This window comes from Bactrocera oleae, chromosome 3 (genome assembly GCF_042242935.1).
Source record: "Bactrocera oleae isolate idBacOlea1 chromosome 3, idBacOlea1, whole genome shotgun sequence".
NCBI lineage: Eukaryota > Metazoa > Arthropoda > Insecta > Diptera > Tephritidae > Bactrocera > Bactrocera oleae.
In genome coordinates this window covers 89248676-89271433 of record NC_091537.1, presented here as the reverse complement: position 1 = coordinate 89271433, position 22758 = coordinate 89248676, and the positions used below count along the sequence as shown (strand labels likewise).

Here is a 22758-nt window from a genome sequence, read left to right as displayed (position 1 = left end):
TGCGTTAATGCAAATTCAAATCAGCCGCTCACAAATAAGCACGTTAATTAAAGAAAAATAAATCTAAATGCGAGTGCCGGCAAATGAATGGCCAGCAAAATGTACGCTAGTAAGTTTGCTGCATTAAATACATACATATATACATACAGTAAATGTATATGTATGCTTGTGTAGAATAATCCGCCTGCCACTTTGTATGCTCCATTTGTGGCAACTTATCCTTGCTGGCGGCAGAAAGTGCAGCGGACTCGTTGCACGCCGTCAACTGACTCTTTACGCATACAAACACACACATACAACTGTGTGTGCGCAAGTGTGTGCGTACGTGTAATAAACAAGCAAAATACACATTTGAAATGAGCTGATAGGCGCGCGTTTTGTGTGCGTGCTTATAAATACGGCGAGTTGCAAATAAGTGCGCAGATAAATCGCAAAATGTGCATTTGCTTTGCCGCTCGACTCCACTGACCACCCTACCACTATGTTACGAATACATTTGTGTGCGTGTGCACTCATAAACTTTTGCGCCTAAAATGTTCCGAATCGCTACAACAGACCCTAATTGCCACTCATTTGTTGGCACTAAGCATTGGCTCACCGTGGCGTATACGCAACCCTGAAGCGCGTTTGGCATGGCGCTCGCTTACGCTTGTCTAGTCGAATGCTGTGTGCGCTATTGTTGACTCTGGCGACAAGCGTTCACTAACAGCCTCACACAATTGTGTTTGTGTTAATTTTTGTTGTGGCGCTTTATAGAATTTCACCCCTTTTGTGCTGCATAATACTCTTTGTTGGTGTTGGTTGTTGTTTATGTGCATTAGTCGTCGTCGCTTTTTGTAGCCATTACGTGCGCTGATTTATGCGCCTCACATTGCAGCTAAGAGTGGAGCGTGTTAGCGTACGCACACACACACACATATACACATTAGTGAAACCACGTAATTTACATACTTAAACGGAGTGTAGTTTTGTTTTATCTCAGCAGTGAAAATACTAAAAGGTTATGTATTTGTTGGAATGAAAAAAAAAAAAAATTAAAAACCAGTAATAAGGATAACTTCGAAGCAATAATATCTCTCACAAATACAACATAATTCATACTAGAACTTGTTTCCGAGAGTTTAGTTTGTATGACAGCTATATGCTATAGTGGTTTGATATTGACGGTTCCAAAAAAAAAGCAGCTTCTTGCGGGGAAAAAAATATATGCAAAATTTCAGAGCGATAGCTCAAAACTGGGGGACTAGTTCGCGTATATACAGACAGTCGGACATACAAAATATGGTACCTATGCCAAAATGTTGAGAAAGTTTGTTTATGAGTTTGAAAATATAGTTTCCACAGAAAAAATATTCTTTTCAACATATTGATCCTCAAAATCCACGATAGTGTCCATACTGGGAGATTCTGAAATTCTCTCCTGCTTCGACTGCATCGCTGAAAACTTATATTACTGCGTTGTAGAGTCTACTCCTGATAGTTTTTTCTCTGTTCACATACCGACGAGAGATATGTGGTTGAAGCGAAGCCTTAGGAGAAAGGGCGCAGTGAGCTTTTTCGCGAACAGCTCGAAACTCAGAAGGAAGGTTGGAGTCGGAAGTTTTTTTAAGGAGCTCTTCGTCGCATAGTTTTAGGTTACCGGTTCACTGTCGTATTTTCCAAGCAGAGGTGGCTGCCATTGTTATCAGATTTTTTCTCCGAGGTGGAGCCTCTTTCAGGGAGGTGAGCATTCGCTGCGACAGCGGAGCGATAATGCTAACATTGAGCTTACTAGCTGTGCGCTCAAAGTTAGTTAAGGAGTGTCTAACTTCATTATCGATATCATCAAACTACTTTAGTATCAGACTCGTCTAAGTGCTTGATCATAGCGGAATCGCTTGAAACTTCAGAGTCGATGAGCTCGCAAGAGAGGATACCCTTCTCTCGATTACATCCTTTTGCCATCTACAGCTGGACCGTGGACCTGACGTGAACTTAGGAGGGGAATAGCGCGGAACGCCGGAGATTTACGGAACTACATTCTCTCAGTAAGGTTCGTATTGTCGGAATCGTATGACTTCATACCGTTCATTGCCAAACAGGCGTGGATGCAGAAGGTTGAAAATTTGGCTAACTATTAAAGTTATATGACGGAGAGTGAGGTGGAAACATCGAAGCACTTTCTCCTTCATGTTCCATGAGTTTGAAACTTATCGGCAGTCATATTTTCGGCAAACCTGGTGAGATAGCTCGAAGTGAAAACTGCGGCCTCAACAAAATTTTTGCTCAAAGCGCTTGGGTTTTTTAGAGTCTTTCGATTAAGCCTTAGGACTATTTAGATATCACAATGGGCCGGCGTCCTCAGCTGACCAAGTGAGATGCATGTTTAGATCGACCACTTAACCTTACTTGACTTTGTTGTATTTTTTAATTTTACTTCTATGTCAACGTAAAATAATCATTATTTCTAAATCGAAAAGTGAAAAATAATTGCGAACTTGTCTATTTATAACTAGTACGAAACTAGTTAATGGATTTTATGAAATATGTCAAAAAATATATGTAATATTTATATAAATTTTTCGTGTCAAATTAATTTGCTTATAATATTCAGCTCAGTTAAATAGTAAAAGAGAAAGCTACAAAATTCAGCTAGAAAGCTAGCTGGTGCTTTTAAGATTTCATCAGCGTAGGCATATATCAGTTGAACACACCTTTTTGCTTAGGGTGAATTCAATTTTTGCATCGTTTATTCAAGCTTTTCAATTTCGCATGCCTATTTTCCACTGATATCTATTTGCGGTTTTTAGTCTCATATTCTATCCCGTTTAACGTTGATGCTTCCACCACAAAAACGGCAATTTATCTAAGCGCTTTGCACTGCAATTTGATTGCCTGAATGTTTCAGTTTGTTGATTGGAAACGCGATAGTATGTATGGTTCGATGGGTTCGAGTGGCTTTGTGTAAATACTTGTAGTTTTTAACGTTTAAAATAAATCGATAAATAAAATTAAATGAATTTTAAATGTATTTTAAGTGCTTGGTAAATTGAGGATAGCACAGCATTCTATTCTCAATATAATATAATTAATTGCTTTCAACTAAATGCGTGGATAATTAAGTGTTTAGTCGAATATTATTATGGATTTTTGGAAAGTGTTGTCAGAGCATACTTTTTTTGGAAGCGTGTGGCAAAAGCATGCATAATTTGGTTAAAAGTAAAACAATTCTAAACTTATAGAATTTAATGTAACTGAATAATCGACGATTAATTTTGAAAAATTTTTCGATTCGCTTGAATCTGGAACCGATCGATATATATATATTATACATACAAAAAATATCTTAATTTTTTTAAGTTCACAAGTGGATATAACCCCTTAACCCATCCACTCACAGATACTATACTGAAACCCTTTGTAACATGCCTAAATTATTTATACAATTTAACAATTGTCATTCACGCCATCGTATAACATTTTGTGAAGTAAATGCTACATTTCACATGTTAATTAACAAAACAAATTGTTCATGAATGCATACTGCTTTGTGGTTAACCGAATATAGACTAATTTTCCGCTTATTATTGGCTAGAATTGTGCGAAAATATGGTTTTACAATTCTCCTAATTCTGCTGAATGCACTTACAGATATACTATTTCTGGCAACATATGTATATAATTTCATAAGTATATATATTTGCGTAAGCATTTGACACCGTAGTCTGTACTTGTGCCTACTGAGTGTAATTATGCCTTCTCCATATTATCACATGTACTATTTAGACACATACATATGCTCCTTGCCCATCGTAAGCTATTAAGAGAGTTCCAGCGCAGTTACGTGCCTGAAGTGCAGCGAGCATTGCGATAAGGTATGGTGTTACTATCTTTAGGTATGGTACGGAAATGACCAACGGGCTATTGAACATTGCCAAGCAAAAGTAGTGGTTCCAAAAACAAACCAGGTGCACCCTTAAAGGATGCAAGCAAAAAAAAGTGGATAATTTCGTTAAACTAGACATTTTTCTTTGTCTTGATCTTATTTCGGAACATGAATTTGCTAGTTTTGATCTGCTCCTTTAAAATGAGTGGTGGATCATGACGAAAGTTAAACTTTAATTAGGAAATTGGAAAATTAACTATTCTTTCACATTGGTTTTTAAGTATTCTTATGGATCTCTAGTAACAAAGTTTTTAGAATACCCACAAGACAAACCAAAAATTTACTATATGATATCTAATGTATTTAGTAGCTCTTTAATAGTCAAATTTTGGTAAATTTTTTCTGTTGTTGGTCTTTAAAAGATCTACGCTTCAGTTGTTTGAAAAATCTGCAACAATATTTTTACATTGCAAAAATGCTACATACATTTGAAGTCCCTTCTCTTTAACCAACCTCGCTATTGTGAATATCATATTGGCTTTGGTTTACGCAAACAACTTACAATTTCGGCTATAGCGAAAAAAATGAGAATGTGATTTGTTTAATAGACTAAAATTTTAAATTTCAAATCATATATTACTCTTGTCTTCTGAAAATTCTATTTGTCAGTCTGGGTCAAATTTGATCGGTTGGTATTACTATTGGCTAATAAGACAAGAGATATATTATGATCTGAAATTGTTTGAAACTTTTTTTTGTCAGTCCGGGTTAACCTTGCTCAAATAGTAGATTAGATACAATTATACTTTTATAAAAAATGTTTTATTCTTAAGAGAATTATTGGTTATTGTAGACTTTTCAAAACAAATTCATAAAAAGGTATTTTATATTCGGGCAAATCTTATCCAAGACGCACACCCGATCGTCGCATTCAAATATAAGAAGTAACTGTCCTTCAAGGCGGTCAAAGTTGTGGAGCAATAAGAAAATCATAAAAGCGTGAAGCTTTCATTAAAACTTTAACCACAAAACAGTTTAGTTTTGCTTTAGATTGAACCACTATAGTATATAGCTGCTATATAAACTGAGCGATCAAACTCAGCTCATTGCATGGAACACTTTTTTATTTAAAAATATATCGTCACTAAATTCGACACATATTATTATCCAAGCTAAGGCTCAAGTCGCAACATATTGTTCAGTTCGGATTATTACAGAAGATAACTGCCTTAAAAACTGACCGATCAAAATCACGACAATTATCTTCTTTTACCTATTTGTGCTATAAGAAAGGCTAAATTGAGGGGTATTATAGCTTCAGTGTTGCCAAAGTTATCGTTTTTTGTTATTGTCATTTAATTCCAATTTTTCTAAAATTTTGTGTATCACTAAAATAGTCTACTGGGTTACACCCTAATACTAACTATCTTGCATTCGGGTATACTGCTGCTGGACTATTCCTCTTCATATGAGGTTAGCCCGACCAATAAGGTATATATTTAGTAAGGTATATATTTGCACATTCCTTACTAAATACGAAATCAGCGATATTTGTTGAAGGCATTCGCATACATATATATGAATATTACCAAGTCTATTTGCACCAATCTGGAAATTATGATGATATTCTTGCCACTGTTAATTGTGCAGATTGTAATACAGTTACAGGCGTCTCTATCGGTGTTAATGTGACTATTGCGGTGACCATGTTACGGCTGAACACTTTCACATGCAAATACACACACACATATATAACTTTTTGCTAATGAGCTTGATTGTGGCGCCAATGATAATTATTGCATTGGATAATGTTGATAATGATGTGTTGATAATTCTTGCCACTGTGGTGTTAGTGCTGATAGTGGTGCCGGAGGTGGTACAGCTATGACAGCAATATTGCTATTGTTGCAGTTATGCACACACACACACACATAGTTTATCTGTTGATGATATTAAACGCTTTTGGTTTGCATTATATTTGCACATTGTCAACGGCGGCGTGGTTTTTGGTGTTGCTGTGGTAATTATGTTTATTTTATACAGTAATGATGGCGGCATTAACACGCTATACAGTTGACTTACATACATACATTGAAATATGTATGTGAGTATGCTCTGCTCTGCAAGTATTTCATTTGAATGTTGTAGTAGTAAGTTAATAACGCATGCGTGCTGGCTTATTTGCTGACTTGCAAGCGAGGAAAACTGCTGATAGCTCACTTTCGGTCGCTTATCAGTTCATTTTTCACACACTATTGCGTACTCAATTTGTGGAAGCTCATTGTTTGTTATTGTGCTTTGGCAGTGGCGCACGGTATCCAATCTTAAAGCAGCGCTGTCCGCTATATGTGGTCATATATACTATATACAAGTATATATAAGTATTATAGCAGACATTCGTATGTACCACTTGCTAATAATTAGCATTTGTGGAAATTTTTGGGGACGATGAGCTGATACTCCTAATAAAACCAGCAACTCAGGTAAGGAAGAGTATTCGATCGAATCGACCAGGTCCAAACAGTTGTTCTGTGTATCCGGAATGGTCGCATATTTTAAGGAAAGTTAAAGAATTTTTAAGTCGGCAGCATTCTACTAAAATACTTGGGAATGTTAGTATAACCATTTTACAGTACAATAATATTCATTCCTACTGATCAAATACGACCCGGACTACGTTGTCACTTATTTTAATACAAACCTTTTTAATTTTTTGAAAAACCTTAGAGTCGAGCACCAATTGCAAAAAATTTGATGTCATTTGCTTGTTCAAATTAACAAAGTAAAGGCTAATTGTGTGTAAGTAACATTAATTTAGAATAAACAGAATTGCGCGCCATCTGTCGGATTTTAAGTCTAAAATTTTGTATGACACTGACGCGGCACTAGTAAGATTTTGATTTTTCGTACGTACTATGAAGGCATTATATAAAGTATTGTAGAAATCAAATAATTTTTTGCTATTTATAAAAATTCATATGTAAAAAAAAAACGTTGGTATGTTGAAGCCGTTGATAAAAAATTTGCAGAGAAAAATATGCTTGTGATTCAAAAATGAGTTATGGCCTATTTACAAATATTTCAATTCGAATATTATGGTCCTATATTCATATGAATATTACCCAAATATGTTTGACCTTATTTCCATAATTCATCTCTCTACATTTAGTACAAAAAGTGTTTATGTTCACACATTTTTTGTTTATTTTTGCTGCTATGAACACCTCTACGATTATTTTTTTATTTCTCAGCTTTTTATCTAAAATCGCTTCATCTAAATATCATAAATAAATTTCATATTTCTTCGCTTAAAGCTCTTCCTTATTTCATCTCTATGGCTAACTTTGCTTGTGTATGCTTATGTAAATGAGAGGCAAAATTCTAACCATTTCATTGCAAATACATTTATTTTGTTTTTGTTTGTAAATCTATTTAATTTATTTGTTATCGAATCCGTTATTTATTTGCCCATTTGTCAAGCATGTTTTGTTTTTGATCCCTATTTTTTGCTCCTGGAGCGTTTTTATGTTTTAGCTGCGCAGACGTTTGGGTTTCATTTGCACTTTGTTTAGGATTATTTGCGTTGCCTTTGATTACATACTCCTATTGTATAATATCGTAAGTTTGTTTTGTTTTCCTTATTGACGGAATTGATTATTCATTTATTTAATTTAAGATAATTTCATTGAGCTTGTCTATTTTATTAGCAGTAATTTGCTGTTTTCCTAATAATTTTATCTATTTTGTTTAGTTTATGGTTATTTTTTGTATTTGTAGAATTTGAAATGGATGGAATCGGCCTCAATTATTTACATATTTTCTCTTTGTCTAAGTATCTGAAAATACTTGTGTTATCTTTATTGGGTTTTTTCGCATATAACTTCACGCAATGCTTTTGAAAAATCTTAAGTGTGGAGGTTAACACATCTCTGACAGTGCTGGATCGTCCAGCATACATATTTCTTAATATATTAAACTTTAGCGATACGTTCTTTTATTGGCCTGTGATATATCTTTATTTGACGTGTGATAGATCTGATTCATAAAATGTGAAGATTAAAAATCTCTGCTCATATATGAAAACTAGTTTTAATATATTTCTAAATGGAAATCTTTTTCTACTTATCATTACACTGAGCATACATTGCATACTTTTACTTCTCAACTGGTTTAACGCATACGTATTTGTTGCTTGCTTTCAACAAATCTTGGTTCATGTTAGTAGACAATAATCATCATTGAAATCTTAACTTATATAATAACTGATAAATTTATGTAAAAGTTTGGACAATAAATATAAATAAGGTAGTAAAGAATGAGTTGTGTTTTAGGACAATTTGAGACAACTAAATATGCTTACTGTAAAATATGTATATGATAAGTGTTGTTTCTACTTATGCCAGTTTTTTATACTATACATTTCAAATTAGCGATTGAGTAAAATCGTAAAATTTCGGGATCCCGTAAGTATACATATTTTTAAATTTTGCGAGTATGTATGCACTTTAATAATGAATACATTTTCTATTTATTCGGAAATAACTGAATCAGATAAGATCCGGATACCGAAAGGATATTTTATTACACTTTTTCTTCTGTAAATGTATGAACAAATTTTGAACCTCCGAAATTTCGGGCTCCCGAAAATGCTAGTTTAAATTTATTTAGGGCATTTTCAGTATAATACTTCTTTTTGAGATCTTCGAAACATGAAAATACCGAAATATCGTGATCAAGTTATCATATGTAGATCCAGAGCCCTAAAAAAAATATTATAATGTACGTGTTTCATAAATATTGTATATGAAGAAATATATTAATCCCGAAATTTCGGGATCCCGAAAATTTCAATAAAACCTAGTTAGTACATTTTCAGTCTTATACAGCTTCCTTCTCCGAAGCAATAAAATCCTGAAATTTCGGGATTCCGAAAAGTATAGATTGAAATTAACCATCTATACTTGTACATTTTAATATTGAATGTTTATGCCAAATTAACTGCATCAGATCAGATCCAGATCCCACAACCATATTGTAATAGATGTCTCTGTAAATATGTATGCATATAAATAAATATCGGAATCCGGAAATTTTAGAAATCCGAAAATATTCATTTAAATTTAATTAGTGCATTTTTAGTTTAATACGTCTTCCTTATCCGAAACGTTAAAATCCCGAAATTCGGGATCCTGAAAATGTAGATAAGTATAAATAATATGTATCTTATTATACTCAAATATCTTACTGCCTTAAATTCGGGATTCGGGATTTGTACTTTATTTTTAATATTTAGAAAGGCAGGTAGATTGTTGTTCAGCCTTCTCTGACTTAATTACTTGTAGATACGCCATTTTGGTGTACTATCATTAGATCTTCATGTTCTTGTTATTCTGTTTCAAATATTTAATTCAACTGTTTAAATTTTTGTACATCATTGTATTAAAAACAAGTATATAATTAATTTAAATTTCAGAATTTACAAGCAGATTTTCTGCTGAAAGAATTGTATTATTGAATACTTTTATAAAAAAAAAATCTTACTTATGACTTTCTTCGTCTTCCTGTCATAAAATTTTATACATAGCTTCGTATACACTTTTCTTTTAGGGTCAAGGGTAAGCGAGTTGTTTACTAACAGCTCCCACTTGCACCCGCTTGAACCATTAGGATATATGAATTCAATTATACGGGCATGAAGAAAATACCGCAACAAACTAAATGCAAACAACAAATAATGAAACTAAAGACGAAAGAACTAAACTAATAATCAAAGTAAATAATATCGATTTTGTGAAAGACAATAAAAGGTAATGGAATAACGCATGTTATATAATATGTGTAAATATGTACATAAGTATATATTATTATACTTATCCAGTTGTGTAAACATAGCAAGACAAGATACATATGCGCATGTATTTCCGGTTGTTCAATATGTATCAACATAAACTGTGCTTGAACTTGTAACTGAGAAAAAGCTAAAGAACGATTTGTTGTTGTTGAAACATTTACAAGTTGTGTTGGTGTGTGTCTTTTATGCGCATTAATATTTATTTCATTTGTGTCGCCAAATTGTTTTCTTACCACACATGCCCCAAGCAGCATTATTGTTGCTGTGCTGATGAAATTAGATAGTATTAAACGGAAATAGGCTCAGAATAAATGTGCATTTAACTTTGTGCTCAAGTCGCCGACCTTCTGCACACATACATGCATAAAAAATATATGCTTGGCATTGTCTATTTATGCAGACGCTTAAAGTTATGCACGTGCTTGCCCAACTTTTGCCGGAATATATTAATAAATGTAGAGAAAAGTATGTGTGGGCACATAAACGAGTTCTAGTCACTCATATACTTATAAAAATATACTTATTTTATCATGCGTATAATTTTTCTTTCAAACAATTGCCCACTCACTTTGATTTCTTATTTATATATGCGCTGCAGTTTGTCTTGCGCGCCTAAATGTATGTTTTGATGGCTGCGTAGGTGCGAGTAAGTTCGGCTTACCTTAAGTTGAAGCGTGTTTGCGTGTTTTTTTTCTGCACGTTTGACTTTTCAACACTTTCGCTGTTACGGGATGTACGCCTGACAAACTTTCGGTTCGCGCTGTTGCCATGATATCTGCGTCTAACACTATTTGCTCATGTCACCCATTTTTGCTGGTCGCTCTGGGTCGATGCGGCAGTAATGTGTTTTAAGCAGTAATCTATTATTTGTGACCATTTTTTTGTGGTGCTTATTAATTATTGTAATTTTTAACTTCATAACTAGTAACTTTGTAATAGTTCTTAAACTAGTATTATTTTGACTAGTCGGAAACCAGTTTTTCAATAGATTTATTGGTAGTTACATTAATGTAATCATTGTTAAACTAAACACTATGCCTTTTTTGTGTTTTGTCAACTGGGTCGTTTGTAACTAGACTGTAACTAGTTATACGAGATTTAAAGAAATGAGCAAAATACGTGAAAATCATCGTATGAGATTAGTTATGTACTTTGATAACGCACCAACTATTAACTAGTCTGTAACTAGTTTTAAGTTGTACAAGTGCTGCATGAGTTTTACTGAGTTACGCCTATAAACCACAGTAAACATGATATACGCCTTCACACGAAGCTTCTTCCCACGAATAAATATTTAAGTATGTATGCATATAGCACGCATATGTACATATGTATGTATATACGTATGTATGTATGTATGGATATGTGAATTGAATTATTTTTTTCTAGGTAAGCGCAGTCTACTTTGAAGCAATGACTCTCAGATTTCTCGTATTAAAATGTTTTTGATTAGCCTTTTTTATTATATGCCTTTGCTAATGCAAATGAAATTATTTACAGTGAGCCAGCGATATTCTCAACTGCTATAAATAATATTGTATATTGAATTTTACTTGCAGTATTTTCTAAGAACAATTAATGAGTGTAAGTTTTCTTAGAAATTTCATATCAGAAATTCAGTCTACTCACGCTAACACAAACTCTCACACAGGTTCTGGGCAAAAAGTTTATCGCCAGCCCAATTTTTTTATATTCTGAAATGTACTTTTATATATTAAGTTTTCCACGAAATTTGTAACACCCAGAAGGAAATGTCGGAGACACTGTAAAATACCTCTATATATATATATATTTATATAAATGATCTGCGTGACGAGCTGGGACGATTTGGCCATCCCCGTCTGTCTGTCTGTCCATCTGCCTGTATATACGCGAAACAGTTCCTCAGCTTTGAGATATCGATCTGAAATTCTGTACACGTCATTTTCTCTCCAAGAAGCTGCATATAGTTTCCATACCAACTAACCAATAAAAATCAAGTTCTTGTATGGTAACTTTTTATTTGTGCAGAGTTCGGTGCATCGGAAGTTAACGATTTTTCTTGTTAGGGTTATTAACTAGGTATATTGATTATTAACAAGTGTTAAGCTTTTATGAAAGAATATAATTCTCTAAAATAGTTCCTTTTTAGTTATCCAACCGTCTTTCAAAATACTAGAGCGGCTTCAATATACAAATACAATTTTGTACAATACATAGTTAAAGAGTGAAAGATGGGGCTCATCCGTCATCAAAATTAGTTTTCAAGTACCAAATTAAGTAAAGATGACGTCAAGAGTATGAAAAACTTTCGATTGCATATAGGGAAGCACCCTGTACCTTATTTTTTTTACATTTTTTATATTTGTTTAATACGGCCTTAATTTAACTTTCTCTTCCTCTCTCATCCATAACAACTAATAGCTTAAGTATTTGATTACCTAGCTGCAAATGTATTTTTTTTTAGATATTTAATTACGATAGTGCACACAATATACAAGAAGCAACAACAATATTTGGTTGTGATTATATGTGGATATAAATTGTGATTAGAGTAGGAAGTCAATTTATGTGATTTCTTTTACTATTGGAACCCCTAAACATAAAATATAAATATATACATACCATATATTAGGGTGTTGGTTAGTTCCCAAGTTGATGCTTTTTTTGCTAACGCTCGCAAAAGTTTCAGTTTTGCCATAAAAAGAGCGTACAGTGTAAGCAATCTCTTTATTTTCAATTTAAGCCGTGCTAAATCATATTTCTTTTCCCATATATATAACATGTGGTTTTTTGATACAAGTATATTCATTAAGTAAGTAGATCTACAACTTTGAAAAAGTGATAATCTTATACAAAAACTTCTGATCTATCAAAAAGGTTCGGATGAATATTTCCATAAAAACATTTCTTCAAGAGTTATACGCAGTTAAAGTTTTACAACAAATGTACTGAGCATACAAGTGGTTTAGTCGTCCTGTGTTGCTCATACGACATGGTGTACTGTATGAATTATACTTTATTAGAATATTTTTTTTCTACGCTGTAGATTATATACTGTATTTAACCTAAAGCTTTGGATTGATGTTGGACTCTACGGTCTTCTAAGTTCTGAGTTATTTTACGCCGTTTCTATATTTTTTTAATATTATACTTTCGCCTGCTACTTGTATTTCTTTATTGCTGACAAACCATTCATTTATCACCGCAATAAGATCTAAAATAAAGCTTTTAAAAGCCTGTATGGTAGGACTGAAGTTCAAAGAAACACATTTTCCAATGAAAATTCGCGTTAAATGTCCATGCCGATCAGAATTCTCGAAGTGTTTCGTCATTGGTTACATTTTTGCTACTGCTGCTCTTTTCTGGATAAGCAATTTTTAAACACCTATGGAACAAACCCTGTAGACAAAGTTATTTATGCGTTAATTTACCGGCAGCTTTACTTCTCATTACTCCCGTAAATAATTATAGCCATGGTGATTAAAAGGAAGCTGTTAGGCTTCACGAAATCGGTATGAGGATACATGTGTATGTGCCGTAATTGATACAACATTATATACATCAAAATATATGCGCATCTATTTTGTTTCACTTCAAGCAAATTCCAAGTAAAAATTAGGTGAAATGTGAACCTTCGACTTACCTATAAAAAAATGTGCTTAATGGCTTTTAAATGCGGAAAAGCGGATGAATTTGCTGAAAAATTACTAGAAATGAAAATATCTTTTATTGAAGATTTTAAATAAAGATAAAATAAAATATTTTATTTTATTAGAATGCTCCTGCATATTTGATTTATTAATATTGCATTATCACAGCGCCATCTGTCGATTGACACAAGCGACGCATCTAATTTACAGCGTAAAAAATACACACGTATACTATCCAATCAGCTTTTTGAAATATCCTACTCTACCGTTTACCTCACTCTTCTTGTGTGACCTGACATTAGGTGCTAACCAGTGACGGGCAGCGTAAGTCAATTAGAAAATTTATTTGTGGTTATATTTATGCTCTCTTGTTCGCCATAAAGTTGAGTGATACTTTAATTTTTATTACATCCGCCAATGTGCTCTTTGTTTCCACGCTTTAGTGCTTCATTGCTTTTGTTGTTTCTTTAGTTTACAAATGATTTAACAATTTAATAAGCAATGCTTTGTGGGGAGAGCACAATGTGGCGCTGACTGTGTAGCTTCGCTTTTTATGGTTTGTCATAAATTTCATTAACATTGTTGATGTTTTGTTATACGTTTCTGCATAGATGAAAGAAGGTTATTATTTTTTATTAAGCGTGGTGGAAGGACATTGTTTTGCAAAATTTTGTTGAATGCTTTACAAGTGAGCTGTTTTTGTGAAGAGAGAGCGAGAGTGAGAACGAAAAATTATGGGTGGTTCATGGATTTCCGTTAGCTTCTCGTTCATGCTTCATTGGCTACTTTGTGTCTGCTTGGATGCGATTTATTTAATTAAATAATAGAATAATATTTTTGTAGAAAGTATTATTGCAAATTGGTTTGAGTATTTTCCAAGAATTCCGATAATCGGTAAAATTCCACAAATCCATCGCCAAAACGTTGCACCAAATGATACCAATTTTTGAAATATTTTGTCCATAAGAGCAGCATTTTTTTATTTAGTAAAATCTTCTTTAAAATAATTCTAAGTGCCTTATTTCTTAATTACCATTGAGTGGAGTATTGGAAAAAGGGTTTCTCCATCGCTTTCAGATAACCCTTCTTTAAAATCTGACTCTGGTACATCTTCGGTTGAGTTATTTCAATGGCATCACAGATTTTTTCTCTAAGTGTCTCTATAATTTTGCTAGCTATAGTTTTTAATAGTTATTATCTTGAGGCTCGCTGCTCTTTTAAGTCGTATGTCTTAGCATTATTGCTACAAAATCTCCTAGTCTTTTTGTTAACCGGAAAGCTATTAGAGCATGAAATTCTGACCTGACAGATCGATGTGAATCTTCGGAAAGTGTGACAAAAAGCTTTACATTTTTACAAAGTTAGCGTATTTTGCGATTTCGGGATTATGAAATATCAATTTCGTCATGCCCAAAATTTTCTGGACTTAGCCCTTATTAGTTTATTTTCCAATAATGGATGGAAGAACGACTTCAACATATTTCGGAATCGCATAATAACAACTTTCAAATCGCGGATAACTATCAATGTTTAGTCAGTCTTTTTTTCAGGCTTCGCATTTTCGTAAAATTCGATATTTCAGAATCATAAATTATGAATTTCGGGATCCCGAAAATTTTCGGGATTGAGCTCTTGGGTTTTGATACTTTAATAATTTTATCATTTTATCGTATTTTGAAATCACACGGTAACATATTCGGGATCCCGAAAATTTTCGGGATTCAATAAAATTTTATTTATTTTATTTTTTAAACTTTTAATATATAACAAAGACATTTAACAAATCTTTGAAAAAATTGCCTGTAATGAAGAGGCTACAAAAATGAATCCGTACTGCAAGTTGAAGATTAATAAATTGGATTTGAGTAGCGAATACATTTATCAAGGTGTTTTAGAAGTTAAGCTCTTTTAATTAAAGTAAGAAACTTTGTAGTGCTCAGCTGCTTAAAACTCTATTCGTAAAAGAAGGGAGACGCTACTAATACAATTTTTTTTATTATACTTCTTAATGTGAACCTAGTAGCATTACACAATTTTCCAATTAAATTCTAGTTCACTATAATTTGTGCGGCGAATTTACGTAGGCAATTAAGCGCTTACTAAGCCCATTCAATAATTCGAGCTGATGGCGCCCACAGTAAAACCATCGACATAAAGTTTATAATACACAATATTTTCAAACTCAAACAACGGTGAGTTTGTGTTAATTTTCTGAACGCAATTCATCAAGCTTTAATTAATTTTACAAAATATGCGCCTAACAGCAGACTAAGCTGTGCTGTGTAGCTAACTTTAACGCAATTGTAATAAATCGCCGAAGCAGCGGCGCACAAACTTCGAAGTCAATTTTTGTAAATGAAGCTGTACATTTTTTTTAAACGCTTGACGAACGCGTGTGGCGAAAAATAAAAATAATATAACATTTTTTTTAAATTTTTTATATTTTTTTTTCTAGTTTAGAAATTTGCTGGCATATATTTTTTCAATATTTCGCGCATTCGATCCGCCAGCTGTCAATTACGCTGCGCTGCTCAAAGGCCAGGAAGGAAGCAAATCGGTTTCACAGGGATGCACATCTCTTCCGATATATAAAATGAATGCGTGTAGTTGTTGTTGCATATTCAATATTTATGTGCAACATCTAAAATTCGACATTAAGCACTGGCAAATGCTGTTGCTCTGCAACTTTTTACCCTAAGTCGCCAGCCAAACAGGCCGGAACTGGCGAACTGTAAAGCGGTAGCTAACGGTTTTATTTGTTTGCAATTTGAAGCGTGAAAAATTTGTATTTGCGCACCGAAAGCAAAGCAATGCGCCGAAAAGAAATAGAAAAAGTAAAAAACAAATCTGCAAAAAGCAACGCCTCTAATTTCCAACAAACGGTATTTTGTGCTGGAAATGCTCTTTGATTGATTACATTGACCGCGGCTGATGAAGGTCTGCCGTCTGATGGATAGCGGCACAGCATCGCTGTGTGGCTTAAATAGTCGTAACTAAGCTGAGCTAAGTTCTTGTTGTTGTATTTAAAAATATTGTATATAATTTTTGTAACTTTGTGCTTTCTGCTTTCACCGATTATTTGCATTATTTATTGGCGTTGAGTGACAGGCGCTCAGCTTACAATTTATTTATGTTGCTGCCATTTTTTTCAGATCCACTGTACTATCTGCTGTCTGCTTTGTGCGCGTTTTTTGTTGATTTTTTCTGCTGTTGTTGTTGCTTTTTGCTGCAAGCTAACTGTAATTTTGCTAATAAATGTGTCTAGCTGCGCAGTAATGAAATATTCGAAATTGCTCTATTTTTCAAATATTTGGGTTTGTGTGTAGAACAAACAAAAAAAAAATAATAATAATAAAAATAAATAAATATATCAAAAAAAAAATATATATATTGAAACAAATTACCGTTTCAAACGACGTATTTGTGTGTATTTTGCAGACATAAATATTGACACTAGTACACAAATTTAAATTCAGTTACATGACGAGCTTGAAAAGCAAATTGTTTCTATGCGCGCATTATGTCTAGTTGGCTGGCTTTCAGAGTACAAATAAAATTAATTATGATATTTTATTCCATTAACGCTTATTTATTTGATTTAGTTATTGAAAAAACAACTTACAAATATTATTATTAAATCAATTTTATATATGTATATGTGTATTTTATTTTATTTACAATTCATATTTTTATTTAAACTATTCAACATACTACGATAATTTTACATGCTAGTTATGTTGATGCTATTTTATGGAGATTGAATTAAAAAAAATACTAATTAATTTTATTTTTTCTTTTCAGCGTTTTTTATGAGCTGTAAACAAATGGTGAGTTCTTATAAAATGTTCTTTAGAATTTTTTATTTTAGCTTACACCAAAATAGGCGTATATATTGTACTATAAAGACAATCAAAGTATTATACTATAATAATATTTTATTGATTGACTTATGAGACTCCAAAATTGAAATAATTTTTCATTAATATTCCATAAACAATATTCCTTTTAAATATGTTCCCTTAATTGTTTTATTCCTCTAATGTAGTATACTAATTTTTACTATAATTGTGAGACACCAATTTGCTCAAGCAAGTAAAATCACTTATCCAAGTACAAAACCTGCAGTTTAGCCGAGTTCGCCACCCGCATAGAATAATTATTTAACACGCTTTGTTTCACTTTCAATGTGTGATTTGAACTTATCGAAAACTTGTTCTGAAAAGTGTATTTATTATTTTATGTTGTTGAGTTCTCTTTCAGCGATTAGAGTTTAACCTGGAAGTTATTGATTGTTGCCAAAAAATATATTATATATATATAGTCTAATTTTGTTAGTGTGATGTAATTTTACTAGTTATGCTTAGAAAACACCATTAATCAGATCAGATTACTGTAATTAACTGTTTATTTAGCATTAAGCTATGAAATATCTCGTCGACTTTGTATCTGTGCTAATAAATTTTACATCAATACTCGAACAATTTATTTGATTTTTAAGAGGCAAAAAAACAAAAAAATCAAGTACATGCAAAGCATTAATACATATTCAAATAAATACTTTTATTTATGCGCAATAATATGACTTTTGAACGTTTAAAAAGTTGAAAAAGTTTGCGACTAAAAAAGCTTGTAATTTATGCGTTAGTAGTAACAACAGGCTGTAAGTTGGCTAAAATCTGCAATGATGAGTCGCAAAACCAATTAGTGTGCACACATAAAAATGCACGGATTAGTATTTATTTAACTTATATTTTGCAACATAAAAAATAAAAGCATTGAATCAATATCATGTTGACAATGTTGACAAAATTTGTTGCGGTTTAGTTGTAAAAAAAGTTGAATTGCTATTAATTGAATGCCATACAAGTGCAAACTAATTGAAATCTGATGTCGATTTATATTTTGCTTATGTCATCATACCTATATACTTGTATGTGTACATATGTGATTAAAGCCTGTAAATTATTGTCTGGAAATTCGCTTTTGGTTTTGATTAATTGATTTTGCTAATTTTCATTGGTAATAACAATGTGGGAACCATAAAAATGAAAATTATAAATAAATGATAAAAATAAATAAATAAAAGAAAGCTATCGGAAGTTAAAAATGTTATTGCAGAGATTTTTTTTTAGTTGCAAATTATAGTTTTAACAGTTAGTAAAACGAAGTATACTTATATATATTGCGCCTACAACTATATTCGCATTTTTTTTGTTTAATTTGAACCTTTAATAAAGAAAAACATTCAAAATAATATTATTCCAAGTATAGCATATTAATCCAGAAACTACCATAATTTAAGAATTCTCTGGCGATTTGTGGATTTTAAGCCCAAAAAACTGTACAGGCTTGGCGGCTAAAAATGAATCAAGCCCAGTTTTGATATCCTGATGCTAGCCGTATGCCAGTGAGATTATTCTTTATTGACCGGAAAATATGATAGTCCGAAAGAGCAAGTTCTGAGCTAAAAGGCCAGTGAGGTCAAATTTCCCAATCGTTGTTTTTCAAATAGTTTTCAAGCAGTATTGCGAAATGAGGCCGTCATGATGGAAAATTATAACCACGTATCTAGTCGCAAATTCCGAGTATATTCCCTCAATCGCTAGCTTCAATTTGATGTTTTGTTGTCTGTGTGTTTTAAACGCTTATAATACAGCACACCCTTGTGATTCCATAGGATACATATAATAATACATTACCTTGGCGACATAGATATTAGGCTGGCTTCTTTTTGTTATGTTATTACAAATTTGTGTTATTTTACGTTATGTTATGTTATGCTAAGCCGTTTTATTCTTAAATTGCACTATGTTTCTTTATTCTTTCCATATAATTTTAGAAATAATTTGTAGTTTCAATAACAACATATAAAACCCGCCGCTTGTCAATGCAATAAATTTAAATTGGTTCTACCACACACACTTTCGGCTGGCTTTCACACGTGTCATCACTGCTACTATTTTCATCATATTTAATTACCATTACCACTGCATGCAGCACATATTATATATCACATACTCTACTAACAATAAATTTAATTTATTGCATAATCGAATTTCATTAGTTATTTGACAATGGTTTTAATGAAAATTAGTACACCGAAATGTTGCCAATATTTAGCTGCCACAAAAAATGTCACCAAACCGAAAGCACATTGCATAACATGCAATTGTCAATATTTATAAATTATTTGCGCGTTCAAATAATTTTCAACGATCGTCACGTACACACCAACACAGCTGCGACGCTTCAAAACGCCTAATGTTAGGCAATGCCATAGAGCTATTACATTGCTATTATTGTGTGCACGCATACGTTGTTGAACAGTAGTGCTGGTAAATGTATGAAAATATTGTTGCTGATTTTGTATTATAGCCAAAATATAATTGCGCCAACAATGTGTACGCATAGTACCGCACACGCGTGTATATATGTATATTAACAAATACTTATTTGGAATTTGTACCGTTACGTGCTTGTCTACAAATTTTAGCAATTAATTTATTTTTATTATAGTTATAATATTTAGGTAATGTTTCGACGTGATTGCCAGCAGCATAATTCTATTTGTGGTATGCATATTTGTGTGGTGTGTATTTGTTTTGGTCGATTTCGCATTATATATTCGTGGAATTTACTTAACGGTACTTGAGTAAAATAGTTTTGTGCACTTCAGAAAGTTTGACATATCCTGTATTGGGTTACGATGTTAGTATATGCGTAGTAAAATAAAAATAATCTAATAGGTGGTTAAACAAATTTCGAGAAGGATTGGAAGACTACTTATGTACTTTATGCCTTGTTTATGTTTTATGTTTATGAAAGAAATTTTTGATATTGATTTTATGTCAAGTTATGACCTCTTGTCTTAAAATGTTGCATTATGTTATGATATGGTATGCTATGGTATGTTATTTATTGTTAATATTTTATGCAATTTTATATATCTAATTACTTAATTTAAAATTATTAAAAGTTAATGTTATGTGTTATGTTATTTGCTATTATGTGCTATGTTATGTTATGTGGGTAGTTCTATATGTTTTTTGTATATGTAACGAAGGAGGAATTTATTTTGACCTAGTATCGTTCACTAAGGTCGACAATATTACTATGAAGAAACTTTAAATTGCCCTAAAAATGTTCAGCATAAATTACTAAAATATCACATATTTTCTACAAGCCCTTTCAAAGCTTACAAATTGCCTCGAATGCTTTCGCTTTTTATTCTACAAAATAAAAACCATAAAGCTTGTTAAAAGTAGATCTACTGCAAGCTACTGGCTTCTTTTGTTTGACTAAGAAAGAGAGCAAATTTGGAAAATCAAAGTTTATTCTTATTTGTATTATTTAAGATTTTCGCTTTCTTCTATTTACCATAAAATATTATATATAATAAGTCTGTCTTCGCTCGAAACTTTGCAACCAACTTTAGGTTGCAGCCAGGTCACAGCTTGTACCTCGCGTGTAAGAAAAGTTACTTAACCTTGATATATTTGTATTCCACTTTTTGCACTCTAAGCCTAAAGGTATGCTTTCAAATATATGCAGGTATATAAAGTTTTCGTAAGATTCTACTACAACTGGGACACATGTGAAATTTCTTGCTTATTTTTTTTAAGTCCTTTATGTGTGATATTAATTTAAGGTTAACAGGTAGAAAAGTTTGCCATTTGTAGCACGCAACTACTACTTGGCTTAGTGGCTGAAAAAAAATTGAGTGTGGAGCGACTGTGAATGAAAATTTAGATATAACATAAGTACATGTATATGTACATATGTTTTTAGCGCATCAAAGGATTAGGCCTGTTGCTACTATTTTATATTTTGTTATTTGCTTCTCTGCGAAACCACAAAGTTTTTGCTACCTTCATGTTATGTGACACTTTCTGTAAACTTGTTTTCTAAAGGCATAACTGTAGGAGTTGTTATTTATTTATTTGATTTTATTTTGTCTAAATTCAAATTTGGTTTTTTTCAACAAATTGTAAGTTTAATTTTATTGTAAATTAAAGAAAGACAAATAATGTTAATGTATGGATTTGCAACTCGTTAAGTGCCCATTTTCTTTATGTGCACGCTCAAAAGTGTGCTATAATTTTGTAAAACCTCAAATTTCCAGCAACGCGAAGTTAATTGAGTTGTAAAAGGTTCAGAAAATGTTTGCGCAAACAAGCCTAGACACATTTGAGGGTCACTTTCACGACACCCAGAAGAGCAACTTATTCATAACGGCCTAAAAGTAGACAATTATGTTTTCGTATTACGTGCAAATGCTGCGTTGGTGTGAGTGCTGCTTACCTATTCATTGGCCATAGTTTGCACGTGAAGTGCAGAGGATTTTATGGCTTTTAAAAGCACAAAAGTAAAGGGAATGGCTCACAGCAATTTCGTTGCATAAGCACAGATGAACCCCAAAAATATGCAAATTTTTGCGGGATAACAAGCATATGTAAACGGATACGTATGGAACACTATGTCGAAATTATGCATAAACACAAGATACTCGAAACTGTAGTTGGAACTGCTCAAAATATAAACGATACAAAATATTTAAGTGCTTGTGCACACACACTTGCCCACCTTTGTATGTAGTATGGGTGTGGTGGTGTGTCGTGTGTTGACGCACACAGCTCCTTTCAAGCAGCTTAACTTGTGTAGAATGGAAATTAGCAATATATTGTTAACATCCTAACCAAACAAGGCGCACACATACACACATATATACTTCAAGTAAATTTTCTCCTTGTGTAGCATCTACATACATACACATATGTATATTTATCGCAATGCCTACATATGATTAGTCCTTTTGCTGTGCCATTATCTTGCCTTCAAGTGTGCTTTGCCTTTTTCACATACCCGCACGGGCCAATGTAAATACACGCAAACAAAACAAAAGCAAAAACCGAAATAAAATTCACAAACCTACCGCCACAAGAGCAGACAATATCCTCAAAATCGCTACAAAACGTGTTAAGCGCCTAACAATATGTAGTTAAGCACAAGAAAATCGAACATGTGTTAGCCTTGCGGATACCAGCACACACACTGAGGGCTATAGATGTAGCAGCAGAGACAAAATCCGTTGCATCGCAATGTAAGAATACAAAAATATATACACCCATATTATTTATATATATCCATGTGTACATACTAATACATTTACAGTTAAACGCTTAGTATAAAGAAACGCCATTTTAGCAGATACATTTTGCATGCTCCTTTAGCTTGGAATTTCATTAAACTTTTATCAAACATCAGAAGTGCCAAAACAGATTTGTTGCACCATATTTTCAGTAAAATTTTGAAATTTACTATTTTACCATATTTACGCGTTGAATAGAAGGAAACGTCGGAGATCCGATAAAAGGTATATATAGAAATTATCAGCATGACGAACTGAAACG

General features: G+C 32.7%; 1 protein-coding gene across 1 annotated transcript in view; it reads left to right on the top strand.

Annotated features, from left to right (window-relative positions):
• LOC106614816 (streptococcal hemagglutinin) overlaps positions 1 to 22758 on the top strand; it is a 411732-nt gene that overhangs the window by 70660 nt on the left and 318314 nt on the right. Inside the window, exon 3 of the mRNA XM_070107173.1 lies at positions 17150 to 17175. The gene's annotated coding sequence lies outside the window, so the exon portion shown is untranslated. The remainder of the gene's footprint in view (positions 1 to 17149; positions 17176 to 22758) is intronic.